This window comes from Molothrus ater, chromosome 3 (genome assembly GCF_012460135.2).
Source record: "Molothrus ater isolate BHLD 08-10-18 breed brown headed cowbird chromosome 3, BPBGC_Mater_1.1, whole genome shotgun sequence".
In the NCBI taxonomy this organism is placed as follows: domain Eukaryota; kingdom Metazoa; phylum Chordata; class Aves; order Passeriformes; family Icteridae; genus Molothrus; species Molothrus ater.
The window spans coordinates 51,859,379-51,882,778 of NC_050480.2; the positions used below are offsets into that span (position 1 = coordinate 51,859,379).

The window sequence follows — 23,400 nt, forward strand, 5'->3', positions numbered from 1 at the left end:
CACTGACTTTTTAACTAGAATGACCAGGATTTCTCGCTTAAAAGTATATCACTATTTCCTTTTTCAGCATCATACACAATGTACACATTACTATCAGATGGAAAAAAATGTATAAAAAAAGCTTTAATGCTGCCAAAGACCAGCTGAACAGTTATTTCCACAGGATGAGTATTAAAGTAAAAAAAAAGAAAAGAGAAAAAACTATGCATGAGCCAAATTAATCTTAAATGCTTCCTTTATAGGTAGGAATTTGAAAACAAATCTCAATTCTTCTCCTTGAACTGAACAAAACCCTGCTATCAAAGAAGTGCCAAAACAGCCAACAAGTCAAACAATCTTGTCAACCAATTAGCAGTTAATTGATCCCTCTGATCCCACTGCTTTTAATGGATCAGGTAAATATTTTGTTTCTGGTTGCCTCATCTTGCTGTGAACCTCAAGAGTCTGACAGAGCATGTCGGATAACACAAAATCTACCTGTTCTGTCTGACTGCCTTCTGACATGGACATCCTGAATCTGTCTCTATACAAAAGCAAAGGATTGGGATTATTCAGATATGAAACTAAACAAAAGAACTATATAAATTGCTAATCATTTCACACTGGTACTTATTTCCTTGGGGAGCAAGTAAAAAATTGAAAACAGTTTAATAAAATACCAATCATTTCCCATGTGGACCTTAAAATGTAATGGCAGAGCAACAGCAGATCTGACAGGCAGTACTTCCAGGATTATTAAAATTTCAGAAGGCAATGAAAATACCACCATTGTTTTGCCCTGCCCATCACCCCACCCCCACTCCCCATTTTCTTTTGAACAGTAGTACACAGTGATTTATAAGAGTGAGAACAGCTCCCATGCAGAGAACAGTTAGAAACCAATGCCCACCAAGGTCCTCTTTAAACACCATTTTGATGGCTGAAACAAGATTTATATGATGCCTAATCCCATTGGTGCTATCTGCAGAACAATGAGTGTCTCTCAAGGGTGAATTAAGCAGTAAGCAACAGTATTTACTAAATACCCATTAACAATGTACAGGAATATCCAAAACAGTGCTGAGATACAAATGAGCTCTTAATTCTTGGACTACTCTCTGTCAGCAGAAACTCAACTTTATCTCACTTTCTTCTGAGCCACAGCAGTCAAACATAAGGACACTATGCCAAACCATAGAAGTGTCAAATAGTTTCTAATCTAAGAATTACTTCTCACCATGTAGAAAAGAAATGGAGCTTTGGCCCTGACCAAGAAGGGCTAAAAACCTCTGCAGAGCAAAAGCTCGGACACTAACCAATGATGCTGTGTGATGCCACTGGGACTGCAATGGAAGTCTTGCATTTGGAAGAACTGGTGAAAATTACTGAGATTAAAGAATTTTTTCCTCAATTCAACACAAAGGAAAGTGTTAATGGGAAAGGGAAATTTCACACCAAATAAAGGACAGATTAAGTCCTGACTATGAATTTAGCAGCACTTCATAAGTATAAAGTGTATGCAAAAAGCAAGATTCCCATGCAGATGTGGTTTGTAGTCATTTGCAGACTTATAAAACATCATCTACAGTAGGAAGGGTAAGAACAGTTTCACTGGAGAGTTCAAACTGTTAAAGTTGTCAGATATAAGAATTTTCCCAACTGAAAGACAGGCAAAGGCTGAAATGCCTCATCATTTTCACACAAGGACTGCAAAAGGGCAGCCACTGGGGAGAACGCAGCTGTACTGGTAAACCTCTGTTAAGATATTATACAGCTATCCCCCAGGTTTTCCCAGGGGGAAAAAAAAAATCAAAATTTGAGTAAATATTGCAACATTTTTTTGGTACAAAGTAATTATTCTTCTCATGCCAAAAGGGAATTCTAGGCAAATACCAGGCCTTAGCCTAGCATTTTCACCTCAGAAGGAAAATATAACTGAATTTTCTGGGAAGTGAGGTTTTTTAAGTTAAAAAGTTACACAATCCTAATTATGCAACCACGGCAGATTTTGTGAACAGTCATGCCTCCTTTCACACCATGTCAAAAGAAACCACTTTCATTTCACATGAAAATATCAGTGTCTTTCAAACACCTTTTTGAATGAGCAAATGCACTGCCTCAGACTGAAACTCTCGCCCTGGCAAGAACTACATATGAAGACATTTATAGTATCTGAGCTTGCATTTGTTTTTCACTCACACCAATTATTATACAAGCTTATTTTAAAACCTGTCTTTGTTTACTAAGCTCTGTGGGCATCACATGTCAAAACAAAAAGAGACACATGCTAAACATCAACAGTATGTTCTTACTATTTTTTTTCCACTTTTTGCCCCCAAAGTAGAATGGGTCTTCACAGCAGTTTTATTTCAATCCATCCTGAATACTTCTTAAGAGTTCACCTGAGATCAGCTATTAAGCCTCAAATCCTAAATATTGCGTAGATGTCACAACAGCCACTACTCAGCAGCCAAAATGTTTTATTTTGACAAATGACTCAATACAGGCATTTTGGTGCAGCAAATCCAGCCATTGAGCATTGCCTAAAGATTCTGATCACTAGAGAGGTAATGTAGGATATATTAATTAGACTGCATATTTAAGAATGCTGCTTTCTTTACAACCCTCAGGATGGCCAGCAGAGGAAAAGAATAATAAAAAAACTCTTTAAAATTATTTGGATCATATTTTACAGTACTTTGTTCTTTTTTACTGTATGAAGCATTGAAAGTCAGTACGTATAACATTCAATTGCATCAGAACACCTCTTAAAAATTCAGCAAAATATGCATATGCTTTTTGCTGCATTTTGTAGTTATATATGAAATTTCACTCTTTGCACTTAAGTTTCTTTTTGCAAAACCCAAATCAACTGTGTTTATTAACATTACCATCACTCTCACAAGCAAACACTTCTAAAGAGATGAATCTCTACCAAAATGCCTGAAACTGCATTTAAAACCTATGTTATTATAGAGCTGTTGCTATTTAAGGCACAGACCAAGCTGACAGCTAAGTTACAGATTTCAACAAGAACAACATAATAAAACCCAAAACATTCTTCCTAGGAAAGACACTGGTCAGATTTTCATGATGACTTTTTACCAGGCAAGGATAGATTGGAGGGCATCACCACAGCACCTTTAAGTTTTATCTATGTGTCCCACATACCACTAACTTTTGTAACTACTCCAAGGAAACCTGCAATATGAAACCATTGAACACCAAATTACTCCTGTCCATGAGAAACTGAAGTAAGGGCAGCAAAGAATCCTAATTTCAGCCACCAGGCAAGAGCTCAACAGGCTCTGAGAGGACATTCTCTCTTGAAGATCCATCAAAAGGGAAAGCAACTGTAGCTCAGCTTTAAAAAACTCCAGACAACTTCATACAGGGTTCTCTTTCTCCTGCATCCTGCCTGGCTCATTCCATCAAGTTTAGCTTTTATTTCCATTGTCAGAAGTGGAAGAGAAATCACCTAACAGTCTGGCCCAAAAGTACCTTAGGTGCTTGCCATACACCAATGACACTTGCACACAACAAACAAAAGAAAGCATCACCAACACGCAACCCAATATTTTGAGTTGGAAGAGACTTTTAAAGATCAAGTTCAACGCCCAAACATCCCCATGTCTAGCCCTCAACATTCACTTTATAGACAGGGAAATTATCACATAGAGTATATGTACAGGCATGCACATTTGCAAAGCTAGACTTGAACTAATTATTACTGAATGCTCCTTGGATAGCTCCTAACAATCTGAAATGTTGCACTGCCAGCCAAAAACATATAGGGCTATTTTCCTTTAGACCACATTGCAATGTTTTATCACTCAGACCACCTAAGATAAATAATCCACTTAATTGACTTGCTCATTCAATTGAACTCTTCCCCCTCCTTTTCCCTTCCTCCCCCACCGTCAGGGTTTGAGGACAGCCTGTTCGCCTGGAGATGGTGAATCACTACAAGCCAGCAGGCCCACTCGGTTCCTCAAAAGTCACAAAAGGTGTAAAAATAGCTCGTACTAATGAAGCAAGCACAGCGTCAGCAGCCAGATGAGCGTGGGTGATCCGATAAGGGTCTGCTGTTGCAAAGGGCAAATTATTAAGAGAATGCTTCTGCCTCTCTCTCTTTTTATTAAGCTTTGTTCTTCTTTTGCTGAAACCAGCCCTCTGCAACGCCTGATAAATGACACCTGACAAGGCTGGCTGTAATTGCCAGTTTCATACCAGTGCAGGAAGTGGTGCCTCTCTACGAGCCGAAGGTACAGTGGAGATGTCACTAAAAAAAAAAAAACCCAACAAATAAAGAGAGGCACAAATAAAGCCTAAAAATAGCCAGGACTACCCACTGAGTATGACTGTGTGGGTATATTTAGTCTGTCTAACACCAACTTTCCTTATTAAAAACACAATTTTACCTTTATGCAAAACAGCTTCCTGTTTCTAACTTGAGAAACTTGAGAACACAAAGGGGGTAAAAGTCAGATTTCAAAATCATCCCCTTTTCATTGACATTATAACAAGAGTAAAGGTGAGAAGACCAGGCAAATCTTCCATGTGGCTTTTGCACCCTGACGTCCCATAACAAATAATCGGAAGCTTTCTATTAAGACATCCCAATAGACAACCCATCGAACTATGGGAATAGATTAAGAGGCAAAACCAGAGCTGCACCAGCAAACTGGGGAGCAGCAGGAGGTGAAGGCAGGGGCAGGTCCCACACCCTGGAGCGTGGCCGTGCCCGGCCTCCAGCTGCGGGACACAGCGGCTCTCTCACAGCCTGGTCCTGCATGCCACACCTGCCCTGGGCTGGTGCACAGCCCCTCCCTGGCACCAAGGACCTGCCAGGAAGGGAGACATCAGATGCTGCCATTTCAGGTGCAGCCAAAGGGTGACCCCTTGGCCGAGAACAGGAGGGCTTGGCCCACTGCCAGTGCCGGCCAGCCTTGCTTGGGCTGCCACAGGAACCATCCCACTGCTCCTCCTGGCAGCAGCCTCGAGCCTCCCGTGGGTTTGACTGCAACAGGACGAGCCACAGCTACACTCAGCTGAGGTGTTCAGAGGTGTTCAGCCAAGTCTCCTTCCAGGGAAACTCCGTGCTCCTGCAGGCCATGCGCTTCGCTCCCTGCTCCCCAAGAGGAAGGCAGGGACAATCCCCCCAGTCCCCCTCAGAACATCTGCAACTATTTAAAGCCTGTGACTGGAATACCACTACTGGAGCAACACTCATGCCAAATTCCTAGTGCTGACTAGTGCTCTTCATGAGCTGTGCAAAGAAATGGTCTCTCCCACAATTTTGCTTTTTCTACTTGATATCATGACTCGTTTGGCTGACGCGCACAAGAGGGGTTTGTTTCATTATTATGCAGCCTTCCTGTGTGCCTCAAAATACCGCCCATCACTTCTACTAGGCTAAACAAAAACACACACGTTTTACCAGACTTTTTCTCTCATTTACAACAGAAAAAAAAAAGCCCACTGTAACATATTGCCAACTTCACATGCAAGATCCAATCCAAATGATTATTCTGAAATTAGAATTTTTATTTTCCTCTGATTTAAACATTAAACAAAATGTAATTGAAGTTAATAAGATTAAATTTTTAACATTAACTACAGTGGGAAATTGAGACTGTGTTCTTTTCTTGATATGCTGTGATTAATTCCCACTGATGCAAGAGCACTCTTTGTGCAGCATCATAGTTTTGTCTTTTCATTCTTTGCCTTAGCAGTAAATTTAATAATCACCGATTTTTTCACTAGAATAGATAAACATGATGATGTAAGACAAATCAGTTGATGATACTATTCTTCAGACAATTTAATTTTCATCTGAAATGAAGAATAGATGATATTATATTAGAGGAAATATAGATGCAAAAATAATTATTAGTAGGCTTAAATACTGAAGACCATGTTCTGGATGTATATTTCCATAAAGTTAATAGGAAACAGGACCACATATTCTCAATCACTTTGGGGATCTTAAGTTATAAAGTACAAAACCTTCAGCATAGCTCCCCACTCACATTTGGAACAGAAATTCTGTCTAAGCAACAGTAATATATTACCTGTCCTTTTAAGATTGCACCTAATTAAAGAAACATATGAAGGAGAAGATTATACTAGGAAAACCACAGAAAAGTGTATTAAGGAAACATAACATTTACTATTACATTGTATTTTCTAAAATTCTGTAGAATAGACTGAAATTCCAAAATCAGGGAAAGAAATCTTCTTTTTTGGTAAGTTCCTGCCATAGGCTTTCTCCTTTGGCCAGTGTTTAAACTATGGGTGCTGGAACCTTCTTGTCCCAAATGTAGAATCATGGAATCATTTAGATTAGAAAAGACTGTTAATATCATTAAGCCCAACCATTAACTTAACACTGTTAAGTCCACCACTAAACCATGTCCCTAAGTGCCACATCCACAAGACTTTAAATACTTCCAGGAATGGTGACTCCACCACTGCCCTATTAAAGCAGCCTGTTCCAGTGCTATGAAGGAAGTTTTCCTAATACCCAAACTAAACCTCCCCTGGTGCAACTTAAGGCCATTTTACCTTGCTCTAAAGTAAGTCCCTAACTCACACCTTCACAAACAGATGGCACAGGTGGGGTGGGAGACTGGATATAGTGGTGTCCTGCACTTCAGATGGGACAGTAGTTCCTCAATGACATTTCCCACAAAATAAAAGCCTACAGGAGGTTAAAGCACACCATGGGCAAATGGAGGCACTGGGCACCAGCAAGGACAGCAGGGGAGGCTGCAATAGGAGCTATGGGAGGCAGTAAGGAAATACAGCATTAAGTAGAGCCTGCACTATCTCACATCATCCTACATCCTGCTGCAGGTTGCTTTTCCTGCCACAGCCTTCTCCCTCCCGCCCCTGCACGGTGTCATTTTCCCCAGTGTGCACTCCCCTCCCACTCACCAACACATAAGGCACACCATGATTTATGTCACCTCTCAGATCTGGCCCAGCATCTCAGAGGTGCAAGCCTAGATGCAGTCTACAAAGGCTTAGGATTAATTGGCTTTATTGTCAATTGCAGCAGGCAAGTGGCTCGGCTCATAATGCAATTTTGTCCTCAGGAAGACCTGTAGGAGGTGGGAGCAGGTTGCCATGAGCCTGGTGCCTTCTGTGCACTGACATATGTCCTTGTTGCTGGGCAAAAGGGCACATCCAATTAGGTGTCTTTTATTATTAACGTTCTACTGTTTCATCTATTGATCATGTATCCTCCTCTTGGCCCTTCTGCACCCCAGCTTGTGTAACGCACCAACATCTGCAGACACATTGCTCTACCTGGGAAAGCTCAAGTGAAATCTGGTGGTGGAGACCAGGTATCTTCCTCCTGTAGACCCAAGCAATATCACAGTAATTAGGATCCTCAAGCTAAAACGATGAGAAATATGAGGTATCTACCTTGCTGGGAGTAATAATTACAATGTATTATTAACAAAACTCAGGTTTCATCATTAACTCGACTCAGGTTTCAAGAGCTGATCTCACCCTAATGATCCTCCAAATTACATCCAGTCTTTCCTTCTGAGTGGATCCAGTACCAGCAAGGAAGTCTGCTGGTAACTGTTACACTGAAAAGAAAGCACCAGTAAAAATGAGCTATAAATACCACAATCAAACAGGTGCAAAGAATTACAGACATTTTAAGTTGCCCGGACTCAGGGCCATCTCACCACTTGGATCTGATCCTGCCAAAAAGATAGAGACTGTAACTTCAAAGCAGCTGAGAGGAAAGAGCTCACTGTCAGTGTGTGCTGCATATGGCACAGCTGACCTGACCCTCCTTCTGCAAAGGATTGACTCCACTCCCCTCAAAGATGTCAGTCAAGACAGAGCTCCCCTCTTGCATCTCAAAGCATGAGAAAGGCCACCTACGTGTTTGCTATAATGAAGTAGCCAACTGTCTCAGTCACGACCCAACTCCTGCCACAAAAAAACCTTGTTTGATTTTGTTCCTCTCCCAAGCTCATCAGAGGAACAAAGACCTTCAAAAGCGTTTTCTCAACCCCTAAGTGAGAGATGAAAATGCGACTTTAATTGTGGATTGGTGAGGTCTCCTTGAGTAAAATAAACCAAATTGCTCAGATGCAACTGCATAACAGGGAGCCTAATTGCTTGGCTAGAATCAACAAAGAGCTGCTGGTTCATTAGAGCAAGCTGGAGGAGCTGCTCTTTGCATCTTCACAAGCTGGGAGTTTTTGATTGCAAAATCGCTACAGCTGTTTGATCCAAAACTCAGCCTCTGAGTTCTGATCAGGAAAACTTAAAAGCAAAAAGCCAACACTCTGATATTTTTCTTCACAACTTTCTTCAGGGTAACAATTTATTTTTCTCCTTGATCTGTTCAAGGATGTCAAATCTAATAATAAGATAGGATATGAACTTTTATATTCCATATATGCTGCTTACAGAAAGAAAAGAACTGACGTGAGCCAAGTTGCAGTTTCACATGACAGCTGGAAGATGCTGGCACTTAGGCTGCTATCCTGAGGTCTAACTGCAACAGGACCTTGCCAGAAAGAGCAAAGGGCAGAGGAAGGCCAGGAAAAAGGCCAGTGGAGGTCAAAGGCACTCACATTTTCTGCTTACTGGTCAAAGCAGATTTGGACAGCAGGCAATCGGGCAGACGGCAAAGGAAGCTTACTTCCATCTTATCCAACAGGGAAATAATTTGCTAAATCACACTAAAGGGGAAACAGCTAGTGGCAACTAGTGCCATCAAAATGTTCAGGATCATTCTCTGCCTTTTGGGAGACCACACTGCTCTGCTTAAATTTGCCTGTCTACCCCTCCTCACCAAGAAACTCAGATAAACCACGGCCTTGCGTTATGCTTTTTCCATCACAACCATCTTTAGACTTAAAACCTGCTGGATGAAAAACACAAACATAATCTCAGGCAGATAACTGCCTCAGCAAGTCTTTTAAGAGCATCTCATTTTCTCCAACTCAAACTCCACATGTGAATAGGTCCACATACAGGCTCAGACACATCTGCATAGAGGTCCATTTCCCTGAATGGTTACTAATGAATGCTTGGCAGTCAGAAGGACACCAGAAGTGCATCCAGTTGTTTTCATTTTTTAAAGAAAAGGTAGTTTACATCTCTAGGAACAAAGCATCAATGAACTTGCTTATAAAATGCACCACCCATGGATTCAAATCTTTGGATGTGCATTTTTTCCCCCTTTTATGCAGTCTGAATCAGCTTGTGGGAAAGTTATTAGAAATATTCCACCAATGAATTGAGAAGTGGATCAAACCAGGACAACACAAACCTCCAATAAAGGAGAAGACTCCACATGGGGTGCTCTCAGGAAAATCACTCAAATGCAGAACTACCCATTGTGCTGAGGGCTTAGGTAGGTCAGCTCTTTGCATGCTCTGCTTTTCACTCAAGTTGCTCATCAGGAGTGGAAACTAAAACCTTCTTTTCTGACAGGTTATGAATTAAATAGCTACAGCTGTTTTCCAGGATCTCTTACCTGCTGCTAGCAATTTCACATAGAAATAATAAAAAAGTCCTCATAGAGTAAATTATTTCTAGAGGTATCTTTTTAATCACAGACTGCTGTAAGATACTTCTTCTCCAGTAGCAGTGAGTCCAGGAAGCACAGAGAATCTGCCAGCATTGAAAGAAGAGCACATCTAAAACGACAGCTTCAAGTTGTCAAAATACTGCTTGTTGCAGGAATTTCATCTATGCTAACACTCTGCTAGAGCAGTCCAGGTAATAACAGCAATAACAAACAAAGAAAAAGTTATAGGCCTGCTAATATAAATGGGGCAGCATTGCTCACAGATATTTTTAAGTCCCAGTGGTGTTGATCCACCCATAAGCAGGTCTGGATTTATAGAAAAGGAAAGAGTAAGCGGATGACTACCCCACAGGAAGTTTCTATTTAAAAAAGTGTCTGCTTTGACTGAAAATCAAGATAACACCTCTGAAATTCCCACCTGTCAAATGCATTCTGTTTCCTCCTTGGTTTTCTTTTTCTTTCTACAGTGAACTGAACTACTCTAAAATTTTCTTCCTGTGATTTTCAGCTAAAGTAGATATGGAAGGAACTGCGGACAAGCACTGAGGGCATTAAGCCTACAAGAGACTTAGCCTTTGTCCCCCTTGAGAAATCGATACAATGCTAGCTTGAGTGGACTCCGAATCCAGGTTTTAATTAGACAGAAGGTGAAATCACTGAAACCTACCTCTTGCTCAAATATTATTCTTTCCTCAGTATCCCAGTGCTCTCCAGAAAAAATGCTCTTCTGACCTGTTGGTCGCCTGTTGGTCACCACTTATGCAGGCACAGAATCCAAACTCTGTCCCCAGTGTGTCCTCACCATCTGCATGTTGTCTACCTCTCCATCGAGAGCCTCCAATAAAAACTTCCTATAATAGAATTGTCCTGACTCACAGGTAGGGGGGGAGGGAAGCTGACCTCGCTGCAGCATCTGACGCATTTTGGGAGGCTGTGGTTTCAGGTCTGAAAGAATTCAGCCTTGTTTTCAATGAGGTTTCATACAATTAACTTCCAAAATATCACCCTATAGCTCCATGTCCATTTGAAACTTGATATTGTTTAGTGGTTCAACTGAGAACTATTCAGGGCTTTAGGCGTGCGCTTGGCGAATTAGCAGTACTCACCAGCAGAAGAGAGTTTCTCAGAAACGCAGCCACCCAGGCTCCTGACTGGCTCCACCTCTTGTCCGCCCACTCCCAGTTTCAGACATTTCACATTCCAAAACTGGAAGTGTCTATGCAACGTAAGGTCAGATTATTGCACAACATGCTCTTTTCCTTCTAAGAGCCACTGCATCTTCAAAAGTACATCCACTCTAACAGCAAGAGAGCTGTTTACAATCAATTTCTATCTGAGTGGGAGTATTTTCTCCATGAATCTTATAACAAGGACATGACGTGTAAGACTCTTCCCTACATTTGGTAAAATTGTTACTGAGATGGCATTTATTCAATACTTCCACATCAGCATGCCTTCCCCTTTAAGCTGCCTTTTGAGAAATTGAGAATTCATTTTTACACTTCCTTAAAGTATTTCTGTGCTGGATAATTTTAGGACACACTAAACAGAACAATTTCTGCCTATCTTATATTTAGAACTAAGGCCTTTGCAATGCAACCATTGTCACAAATGTAGATTTTGCCAATTGTTTTTCTTTCTTGCCAAACAGTGTGAATAATTGCTGTGATCATTCCTTCAGTTAATCTTCAAATTCTAACCGGTGAATGAAAACTCCAGTTTCAATTATACTTGAGGAAAACCTTCCTTTTTAGTACAGGGGACTACAAGTGAAGTGGGCTTTATTGTTTTTCCCAAAGAACAACACACAGGTAGAAATGATGGTGATATATTTGTGTTCTTTGAAACTGTGTTCAGCTTGCGGTACAATTAAGTCTTTGCTGTTAGCACAGAAGTCCTATTTGGTGTTTCCTTGAATGCCAGCAACTTATGTTGGTATCACCTAAAGGCAACTGTTGACATATTTAAACAAATAATTAATGACCAGTCCTTATGTGTCCCTTCTTCCTTCTATTCAGATTGGTCTCCTTTGTCTTCAGCACCACTGGGGAAGCTAAGCAATGGGGAAGCAGAAGGGTTTGGGACTGAGAGGGTTCCCAGCACCATCTGGCAAGAATGGGGATGCTGGCAGAATAAATGACTAAGGCAGCTCTCAAAAACCTTTCCTGATTTCACAGTCAAACAAGATCTCCATAAGCTGTCAGTCCTATCCTCCCAGAAGGAAGAAGGTTTAGATCCAACAGTCAGCATTTAGAAATCTAATTCAGGCTACCCAGCAAAATTATGAGGGTCTAAACAAACCAGTGACAGAGTAAGGAACTCAAGAGAATCCTATGAAAGGGGCAGAAAAAGGGACAGAGAAGGATGCTTTAGATGTGTGCTTGCACCATGCTTTCCTGCAGGTAAAGACAGCCCAGGATTTCACTCCAAGTCGTTCATTTGGAAGATATGATTGAGAGTCAACTGCCCTTCATCCAGTGGAAGAGATACCTAAAATGGAGCTGATAGCATAAAGTTACTTAGCTCCTGTTCAGTCTGTGAGCAAGTAAAAGGTTAGACTATAATATTTAACCACAACTCCCTTGTGTTTCTGAGAAGCCCAGGGGAGGCTGCCTAAAGGAAAGTCAGACATCAGCCATGCTGTTTCCTGTGTGCACCAGGTGAAAAAATCTGCACCTGCCTTCAGGCTCATGTAGATAGCGAGCTTCCTCTGGTGCAATGGCTGTCACACGGAGCACTTTCTGGTACAGCCCATTTCCTCCTGGGGGACTTTTCCCTTGGGGACAACAGGGGCTAGTGCTCTGTGCGTGCCACTGGTCACGATCACAAAACTGCCAGCCGGCTGCCATGCAATATAACCAAAGTTTTAGTGCTGTGACTAGAACTTGCTCCATGTGTCACGAGAACAGAATGAAGAATGGATGAGAGACAGCAAGACAGAAAAAAGATTCACAGAAATCTGGGGACACAGTACCATAAGAGAACCCAGCACCTACTACAAATATTGGTACAAATATTCAAACCATTAGTTTAAAAAGTAAAAGTGGTATTCATTCTTTTTTAATATTCATCCATAAGAGGTCACTGTGTGTTATGATGAACACCTTGGTGTCAGCAGCATTCTTCTCCTTTCCCATATGCTCAGCACCAGGCATCCAGTCACCTCCAGTAATGTCTCGGCCATTACCCAGATGCCCTCAGTAGGGGCTACCAGGTAAGGAATTAAAACAAGACAAGTGGAAGTCCTTAATCTTGATTGTGTGATCTTAGTCAATTTTACTATCACTTAAACATACTTTTTATTCCCCAGTAATCTCAAATGGAGTCCAAGAGTTTTACAACCCCCAGAGACATATTAAATAACCAGTATAATATACTCAAAATTTTGGGAAACTGATGATGATATAGGCAAAGATATAGGCTCATAAATGAATGAGGCTCCTCTGGTTTCCCAGGGTTTGGGGCCTCTATTTTAGAATTTGTTTCACTTTGACATTGTTTTTTCAGTAGTGAGTAGACTTTTTCACACAAGTGACTACAACCCAGTGTGGGACATGAAGACTGTCAAGGTGATCTGCCCACAGGAACTTCTTAAGCATAAAATTTTTGTACTGCCATTCATAATGAGATGAGAAACATAACAGGCAACTTAACGGCAACTGAAACCATTTTAGCTCAGATCAGCTAAACAAAGGTCTTCTTCATGGAGTAAAGTGACTTAAAGGGAAGTATTTAATTCGGAGATTTCCATGGGAAAACAAAAAAATAAAAATAGCAATATGGAAATTTTCCAGTGGAAAACTTGTTCTTCTGGAAATTCCGCTTTCAATTGACAAATTGTTTTTATGGGAAATTCCTAAGCAGCTGCAGGCACAGCCCTCATGCTGAGAAGTTTAAAAGCAGCTCATGTTTGACCCAGCACCCTCAGATTTCCCACATCAGATAAACTGCAAAAGCAAAGCCCTCATTTTTCCCTTACTCCTGAGCACACCCTGCAGCACACAAGCAGTCTCACTGCAGGCATGAGAGTATACTGAGTGCAGTGGCAGCAGGCACATAGTTACTGACGGGATGCTTGCAGGACTAACCTTTTAACGTCCCAAATCAAGACTAACTAGAGGCTCTTATAGGAGCTGTCTTTAATGCTCTGATAACTCTGATACTGGTAAACCTGTCACTGACTCCAGCCACAGGTTTACCTGCACTAGGGATTGCAGGCTTGGGAGAATCTAAAATGAAGCTTCTCACAGTGGACTGCATCAGCAAGAGAGAACTTGGTGCTGACTTTTATGTGCTTATGTGAACGGTCACAAATCATGGATACAAGTCTGTCATTATTAACTGTTTTACACTGGCTTAAACCTGTCAATAAGAGCTATACACCCTACAGCTAACATTACAGAGAGCAAGACAAACATTTTTAGCAAGCTTGCTAAGGGTCTTCTAAATTTGCAGTGGAGCATTGAATAAGTGTCACCTTTACAGAATGATATTAGGAAAGCATAAACCATTCATTATAATGCATCTTCTATCCACCACTTTAGCATGAATCATCATACCGTGTAAACAGGCTAGAAATCATATTTATGGCAGGGCTCAAAGTATCTCAGAAAGTCAGAGGAAGAAAAAAGCTATTACAGGAGGCAGGCATGTACAAAACCTCACAGTCCAGAAAGGTACTAGAAAGGTACTGAGCACCTCAATCATTCACCTAAACGTTTGCAGTGATTTACAGTGTTTCTGTACCAGACCTGGACATTTCACACTAATGCATTTTTCACACAAAATAAAATTTAGAACCCCTTGAGTAAAAAAGTTTACTCTACTGGCTGTACGGGACCAGTCTTCGTAATTTATGCTCATGAATGAAACTGTCTCTTTCCCAATCACCTTCTGCCCCATACAGCCTATTCAAGCGCAGAGAGGATCCAGCATACCCCAAACTGAGTTGGGCTGGAGGAGCTCAAGCACAGTTGAGCTTTGGCAGGAGCAGGAACCCCAAGGTGCCATTGGAGTAGGATTTTGGCAGCTGGCTGCCTGCCAGGTGCTGCAGGCCACAAGGTGAAGGAGTGGACAAAGGCCACTGCCCAGCTGCTACAGTGACTTTCAGCTATGCTGATCTGCAACAGGAATGCACCCTCTGGCCATGCTCGTGTTTCCACATGCTTTCTTGGCTATCTGCAGCACCACATACACACGCATGACACCGAGCTGGCACACACAGCCCAAGTCCGTACTGCACACAAGCCAGCAGGTTCCCCTCCAGCTGCACTGCTGCTCCTCACCCATGCAGCACAGCACCCAGATGTGCTCACCAAGGCCCGCTGGTGAGCGGCATGCATGGTGAGCATGCAAGGCCTGCTGCACGGCTATGACAACCAGACACCCCGAGGTCGAATGGCAAGTAACGTGAATTTCAGAGATGGGCAAAAAAATCCTGTGTCTCTCCACCTGAAGGAATTAGTCTTTTCTGATGTCACAGTAATAAAATTGTAATGAAAGCCTTATTAATGCAAGCTTTGTTACTGAAGTGACAAGAAGGGCATTTATTTTCAGAGCCAGACACTCAAAGGAATACCCCACATGGTAGATAGCGTAAGTATCCTGTATTTCCAGTATGTAACAGAGCTACTTCTACTACACTGAAGCACATGTGATAAGAGAAGAGGGCCCGGGCCCTTCTCCATATTCTCTGCATACCTGCTACTATCACACAGCTGCTCTCAAGTCTACAGTTTCCTGTGCAGTACAAACTGCATACCACTTCCCCTACGGAAAAAAAAAGGGCCTTGCTTGTTCTTAATTGACGATGGAAATACTGTCATATTTTCCACTAGCCAAGCTCGAAACCATTACTGAACAAACCTTCATTAATTTTTCCACAACATTTTGCAGAAATGTCAGGAAACAGCTGCACTAGAATGATTAACTGTCCTTATCACTAATGCTTCATTGGCCAACTTCAAATTATATAGGTTTTCTTCTTTCAAAACTCTACATTTAGTGATATTTTTTGCTATTCTTCAGTTGACTGTTTCATTACAATACTTTCTCTTCAAAAGTATCTGATTGCACAGGTTCAGTGGCAGACAGACATTTTACGACCAGTGGAAGAATTTGTACAGTTTGGAGCGGCATACTTCTAGGAAAAGATTGCTTCCTGCAGATTGCTCAGCTGTGTCTTTCTTGGATCAAATTCAATGAAATTCACAATTTGCAGTCAGATTGTATTTGCCAGTCAGGCTGAATTCATTACACTGACATAAACTTCTCTTGCTGCATTTTCTTATTCCTTTCTTTTCCTGTCCTTCTCTTTTCCTTGTCCCTTCTCTCTCACCTCCTTTTTGAGCTATACCATGTGTCAAAACTTATCATACAATGCCCTGTACATTTTCTGGCAAAAACAAGTGGAACAGTACACATCACCATCCCAAACATGCAAACTCTGAGATGATAGAAGGCTTAGTACCAGATGAAAGTGCAGCCATCTGGAGGTAACTGCTAGGGTGGATCTGAGCTTCCCAACTGTCTGAAACTTTGCAGTCTCAGAACTTTTTAGCAAAGTGTCAGTGAGCAAGAGACTCCACTCACATGGATTTGCACAGGGCATTGGACTTTTCAAAAATCTAAAATTCTTCAAATTTTGTTTAGAACACAGCCAGGTTCATAGGATTACTTTTAAAGATTGACATTGTAGTACAGAATCCTGCTTGTACTTTGAAATTATTTAGGGTTACTATAGCATGGTATGTAACAATAATTCTGCATATATGTCACTGGCAGATTTAACATTGCAGTTGTTCACACCATGTCTTAATTGAAGCTGCAAGCCTCAAATCTATAACCTTACGGTATTTTTAGACAGAGGGAAATATAGATGCAAATAGGTATATACACATCTTGGAAGTTAAATAAAATTAATGCCATCAAGTGGGGAGGTTCAGTGATTCGAGTGTTCATGCTGTTATGATCCCCTAGCAAAAAGCAGGATACTTGCAGGATTATAAAGAAATGAAACATATAGAGGTTTATCTAGGTCTTATAAAGAATCCATTTGCACGTCTTGCTTTTTAAAAGTATCTCTTGCACAGCAGTGTGCATTGCAGCACACCATCCCCACACAGCTCTGCTCAGGCAGAGCAGCCACTGATGTGACCCACCCTGTGCTGGGTCAACTCCTGAGCTCCTGCATTGCCTTCAGCAGGTATATGTACACCTGGGAGCCCCTGGGCCAGGATGCCTGCCTAACACAGAATGCTGGCCTTGCTATTTAATTGGTGCAGTGCTAGCTACGAAAAAAAAAAACAAAAAAAAACAAAAAAAAAACCACCCCAGCTATGTTTTTAAATTACTCTACCAAGATATCTGCTTAGATGGCAGAAATTGCAGTACACTATATTCTGCTTAAAATACGCATGAATATATATGGGTTCTATTTACGAGATACGAAATACTGCCAAAAGTACGCAGGTTCTTTAAGGATTCAGTTTCAATAACAGGCAACGCCAAACTTCTCCTTCACAATATCCTTATCTGTCTCTGCTCTAGTTCGAAAGCAGCAGCTCTCGGTGCCAGAGCATTTCAAGGACCGTGTCCTTCCTTCCAATGGGCGGGATGTCAGCGCACTGCCGGCTGCGGCTGCACGGGCCACCCGTTGTTGGGCGGGGGGGAATGAAGCTGTTCGATTTCATTAGGCAAGCGCTGATTTTTATGGCTCTGGAGGTTGGTTCCGGTTTTTTGGCGGTGGTGACGCTGTGCAATGAAGGGAAGCCAAACGCGGCCCGGCCGCCGGCAGCAGGGTGATGAGCAGGGTGCCGCAGCTGCCCGAGGCCCGGGGCTGGCAGCGGCAGCTGCGCCGGGCGCGGCCTCTCCTCGCACAGCCCGCCCGCCCCCGCCCGCCAGGGCCGCTGCCTCGGCAGCGTGGCCTTCCGTGCCCCGCAGCTGTGAGCCTGCAGAGCGCAGTGCCCGTTCCTGCCGCCTCTGGGCCTTCCCGTGTCTCATCCCCCCCAGCCCGGCACAGGCTGTCAGGGAACTGCCGCAAGGATTTGCTGTCCAGCCGCGCTGCTCGGCTGCCTCCGGGACGGGAAAGAAGAAACGTGTTTTGCGTCTCTGGATACTAGCGGGACCAGAAGTGGGTGCTCTCACTTACCCGAGTTTGCACATCTTGAGCTCAAACCTACAGGAAAATTCAGCCTCGCTCTATTCACGCTGTCAGCAATGAGCAGCAGGATCTAGGGGCAATGTCACAACAAAAAGAGAGACCTTGAACTTGCTTCACCCTTTGCATAGTCATTTATATTTGGGCAAAGTGGATAACAGCTCCTTTAGCACCAGCGTAGTGGTATTCTATGCTCGCTTGGCATTCACTTTACCCAGGTATAAATAGCAAAAGGTTTCAGGCAGTAGAGAATCAGGCAGGACCAGTATCTTCAAAGGATTCCTAGCCAAAATAAAGCAGCTAGTCCTCCACACCACAGCTTGCAATCTTGCTCAGCTGCAGGAAACATTCCCTGAAGGATGCCTGAGACTGCTGGTTTGGCAGCCTTGCATGCTCTGGTCCCTGGAGAAAATGTGCCTTTCCTACCACCCTGTGCCTAGAGGTGGAATCAGACTGCAAGCTTTCACCTGTAAAATAGGCAGTAATAGGGTTCCATTTCTTCATGGGAGCCTTTTATTAGCTCACACAGCGTATTTACTACCCTACCAGTATTAAGTGCTTGCCTTAATATCCTTAGCACACGAGGTAGTGGTACATATCATCATAGTTACAATAATGCTAGTTTGAACTACATTAATTGAGAGCATCTATTCTAAAATTTAATTGTTCCAATCAAAAAGTGAAGTGTGCTATTATTTGGCTGACACATTACCAGGGAGAGTTCTCATGTACAAGAGCCACAGCAAAAAGGGCCCAATGCACACAAGTGCCTTTAAGTTACACGCTTACAAAACCTGAAAGCTGTATGCTAAAACCCCATTTCAGAGCATGGCCGCCATACTCTTGTGTGCCAAAGTTCTCCGTTTTCCACTTAAATCCTGCCTGGTGAGTCAGGACATGGCCAGGTTTCCATACTCCAGCAGTGTTCCATTACTCCTCCTTATAAATTTCACACGCTGTTAATGCTTTCCAAACTGGCAACACAGCTCAGGGGTGCATGAGGACAGTTTATTTTCCTGCTGAACTTTAAACAGAAATTCCACAGGACCTCTGGCGGGGGTAACAGCCCTGCTGACAGCCATCAGTTCACACCCTCTCGCCCACCCAACTCTGATCCCAGGCTGCACACAAACATCTCGGCTGCTCTCAGAGGCTGCAGGGAGGAGAGAGAACAACGCAGATACCCACGACTCCCATTGCAGGGACCCTGAGAGGGAGCCATAAGAAGAGATGTCCCATATAGCACCATTCTGGACTGCAGAATATTTGGGATCAGTTCCAGGGTTGAGCAAAAGTTCAAGGGATTGCCCTTCTCAATTTAACCCCTTCTTTCACTGAATTCATATATAGAATGAAACATAGGTCCAACACTGTAACACTATTTACATAATCCTGAAAAATCTGGTGGGGTTATCTCAAAAGATGTTCTGTATTTTCTTTGAACACCTTCTTCAGTGCTCATGATATCACATGAGAATCTTCAGGGTCTTCTTTATACACCTAGCTTCTATGGCTGAAGATAAATATTGGATAAAAAAAAAAAAAGAAACTCCATGAGATCAAACTTTCCTTAACCTTTCACTCTTTCAAGCTTGTCTTATTAAATTCTAAGGGCTAACAATTCTTTGACCATCAAGGATGTGCCTGTGCAGAGAAGATGAGAGAAGAGGAGCTTCTCAGTGCTTCAGGTTTCCTATAGCAAGAAAAGTAACTTTGTGTACTGCACACAGGCACAGTTTTTGACCCTGTGAATATGAAAACTGACCATCTTGGGACTACCAACTCTAATAAACATGGTGCTGCAATCAGTAGCTGAAAATTGACTTTTTCTTGACAAGATAAATTGTTTTCTGAACTATCTGATGCCACAGTAAGATCTCTGTTGGGGATCCACTAACTTTAAGTTTGGGTGTTATTGCATACAACATTAGCACTTTTATAACTGCAGTTTCTACATGCCCAAGTGTTCAAGACCCAGAGGAAAAATGAAACCTTGGACAGTACTGTCCATGGTGCACTTAAAATTGCAAGATTGTCAAGCATAAATCACCTTATATTTTAGGACAAAGTAAATAAACACCCCCAGACATTTCATGTATAAAAACCTCACCCACCATATCTTCTTGTATTTTTACAAGCACACTTTTCTGTTTAGTTCAAGAAGTGGAGTCCCTGGATATTTGATACAAAAATTGCATTGGAGAAGGGAAAGTGGAAAACCAAATATGTGGACAAAGCAAAGACATCACTTCCAAGTTAACAAAAACCTGCCCCAAAACAGAAATGTGTCTAATTTCGGCAAAAGCTGGCTTCGTTTGTAACAAAAGGACACATAATGAGGAGTTAAATGTGGGTGACTTCCACATAAAGCCTTTTCAGAATTAAAAACTGTGTTCTCAGACCTGCTCCCTCAGCTCATGCAAAACCACCCTTCCTTCACTCTCCTACCTGGCTGCTGCCATCAAAGGTGCACGTGAGTAATGGTTCCAGTCAAAGCAATTTGGTTCACTACTCCAGCAAATATGGCCGTTGACTCTCTCTTCACCTGTTTGGAAAATAAATATTAAAGATTTTTAAAGACTGTGCTCAATTCAGCCTGCTGTTTGATTTTATAACCTGACTTTATGGTGTTGGCTACATCAATACATGTAAGAACTTGAGATTGTCACAGTCCTTCTTGCTGCCTTCAGAGCAATGTGGCACCAGCAATCAGTAGCTCTCCTGTGGTTTCCAACTTGCTGTGGGCTAGAATACACATCAACTAATGCATGTCAAAGTGAAAACAATAGACAAACAAGGCCAGTAGGTGCATACAATGACATATTTTCAAACATGATATATACAAAAAGCAGGGTAAGCACAAACCATGAGTTGTCTTTGTAGTATCTTTACATTTAGGCCTTGTCATTCCAAGTTTTCTGTCTAATTTCTGTCCAATTTTGAAAACATCATGCCCAAATCCCAACTTAGGAGCACATAATTTTTAATTAAATGCAAATACATTCCTGTTATTGAACCAGAGCAATGTGATTATCTTTCATCCTGCTTCTTTCCTATTTAGCACTTAAAAAGTGAGACCACCTGTAGGAATTCCCTTTTCCATATGATGCTAGTTTGTTTTAGAAAGTAAGTTATTAGCATACAGTGTGAAAAACAGTCATAATCCTTACATTTCTCCTTACATGTGATGGCACTCTGGGAAAGATCACAAAGAAAGCACTTTCTGCCTACAAAAGACCTGCTGTAGGCATGTGTGCAGGAGTGTATGTGCATCCAAGGCACAGAGCACCAGGAGATATGTTCATTAATGTGTCAGACACGTTAGCCACAGGCTGCTTTGCTTGCACCTTGCAGGGAGTGGGTTATTGAATACCCCTAACTGGGGCATACAGACAAGGCACCAGGAACTGGAGACTCAGATCTAAATTGTACACAGCAGATCTGACTGAAATGCCCACCTTATTAATACTCAGGCAACAAACCTTCGGTGATCTTGTATTCAGTGAACTACATACTCCAACAGGCCTGGCTGTTCTGATTTTGCAAAGACTGGTGTGAACAGACAACTACAGCATGTATTTTGCTCAGGGCACTTTCTTTCAGGCTTCCCTGCATCCCTGAATACCCACATGTGAGATCCCAGGCAATGTGACAGGTAGGCAACAAGTGTGAGCATCCCAGGGGGATGTGCTCCTGCACAGGGCAGCACCCCAGGGGGGCACAGGGTCCCAGCAAGAAGTGCAGCTCATGTCACCCCTTCTCCTGCTCTTTTGCCCTGCCTGTGGCACTGTCTGGCTGGCTACTGTCTCAGGTGATCGGGCCACCACAACAGAAGGTACATGCTCCTCAAGGCCTTACACGTCATGGTAGAGGAGCATGTCAGAGGACTTGGACAGGAAAATCTCAAACTTAGCCCACCTAACTTGCAGATTTGTGCCCGTGGCCTGACCACACCATACCCTGAAGCCAAAGCAAACTTCCCTCTGCTTCAGCAGGGAACCTGTCCTCTGGGGGGTGGGCAACACATGGTGCTTCTACTGCTAGCAGAGCACAGATGTGAGCCAGTGCAAACAGGGTGCCAAAAGCTGAAAGGTAAAACAGGGCTGGAACTGGCTGGCAATAAAATGGACATGCTTATGCTGTTTTTCCCTGCAATGTTTGCTACCAGCAACAAAAACAAATAGTAAATGATAATGTGTTATTGACCAGCAATATCAACAGCAGTCTATACAGGCATCTGCATATATAAAATAACACATGCTCTGGCTGCAGCCCCTGGCACTTTATCACACCAATCTACAGCTTTCTAGGAAATTATCTGGGTGTGAAGCCAGGAACCACTTTTGAACCTTTGAACAGACAGGGCCTAATATGGTTTTAATCGGTTGGTGAAACCTTGGCACAGCTCTACTCTGGGAAAGACCACAAAGAAGGGCAAAACTCTGTACTTAGCAGGGCCAGCATTTCAATCACTACTTTTACAATTGACCTGAAAAATGTCCCAGGCAAAAAAGCAAAGTAAAGCAATAAAGAAGTCATGAGTCCTTCTCCTATCCTTTAGTAGGATCAAGGAGTGGTCTGGATTGTAGCCTCTTCCCCCTGGTGTGGCATGGATACCTTCCAGCCCAAAGCAGATCTCCTTGTACTTTCACAGGCTGAAGTGGTTTTAGTTCTGCTGGTTACACTTGCACAGTTATTTCTAATTAATATGCATTATGAACTTGTTTATCCTATCTGCAACCTAAAGACAAGGGTTTTTATACTCATTTATACTCAATCCTCTCTATGGCATACTGGCAGAAGCAGAGGAGACTTTCAAGAAAAGAGAATAAAGCCATAAGTGAAAGATGTCATTTATAGAACAAAATCACACTTCTGCTGCTCCAGCTTCATGGAGAGGGTTTAAATTGAAATCCATGAGGAAGACTATATTCCATTTTGCCCTAACTTATTTTAGCTCAAAACTGAGCTAAAATAAGTTAGGGCAAAATGGAATAAATCCAATGTCTTCCCTCTTGCTGTGGTAACCTCACTGTCTTCAACATGATTCCTCAAAGAACACTCTAGCATCTGATCTGTTAAATTCAGGCTGGATCAGTTTCTGAGTATTTAAGAAACTTAATCATTGCTTACAAAGAGGCAAAATATTCTTCAAACCAAGACCTATTAAAGGACAGCAGGGTTTTGCCCTGGCAGTACTAGTGCATCTCCTTACTACCTTAGCACCACATAGCAGCACTGGTTCTAGCAAAGGGGAGGTAGTCTGAAGGAACAGCCAATCTGCAGAGTGTCTAATAAGCCCAGATAACTCATGTGTACTCAAACAGGATTTTGCTGCCTAATTAAAGCTCAAGAGTTATTGTTTGGATAGTAAAACTAGGAACTTTTCTTTTTATCACTGCATTAGTAAAAATTTGAGCGATCCTTTTTTCCTTTGCTGCAGAAGAAAACAAGCATGCCTCCAATGCCTGCCCACCAAAGACAGACAGCAATGCAGCCACCACTGCTGAGCATTTTCTAGTGTTTATAAGTTGCTAGGTCTCTTCTTACAACTAACGAATTGTTGGGCAAAAGGAAATTACTTCAAGTTGCATCAGAGGAGGTTTAGATTGGATATTAGGAAAAAACCTCTTTGCAGAAAGAGTTGTCAAGCCTTGGAACAGGCTGCCCAGGGCAGTGGTTGAGTCACCAT

The 23,400-nt window shown here is 42.3% G+C and overlaps 1 protein-coding gene across 6 annotated transcripts in view; it reads right to left on the reverse strand.

Annotated features, from left to right (window-relative positions):
- HIVEP2 (HIVEP zinc finger 2) overlaps window positions 1-23,400 on the reverse strand; it is a 136,768-nt gene that overhangs the window by 32,054 nt on the left and 81,314 nt on the right. For all 6 annotated transcript variants that reach the window (XM_036380979.2, XM_036380975.2, XM_054514414.1 and 3 more), the window contains one exon: window positions 20,157-20,253. The gene's annotated coding sequence lies outside the window, so the exon portion shown is untranslated. The remainder of the gene's footprint in view (window positions 1-20,156; window positions 20,254-23,400) is intronic.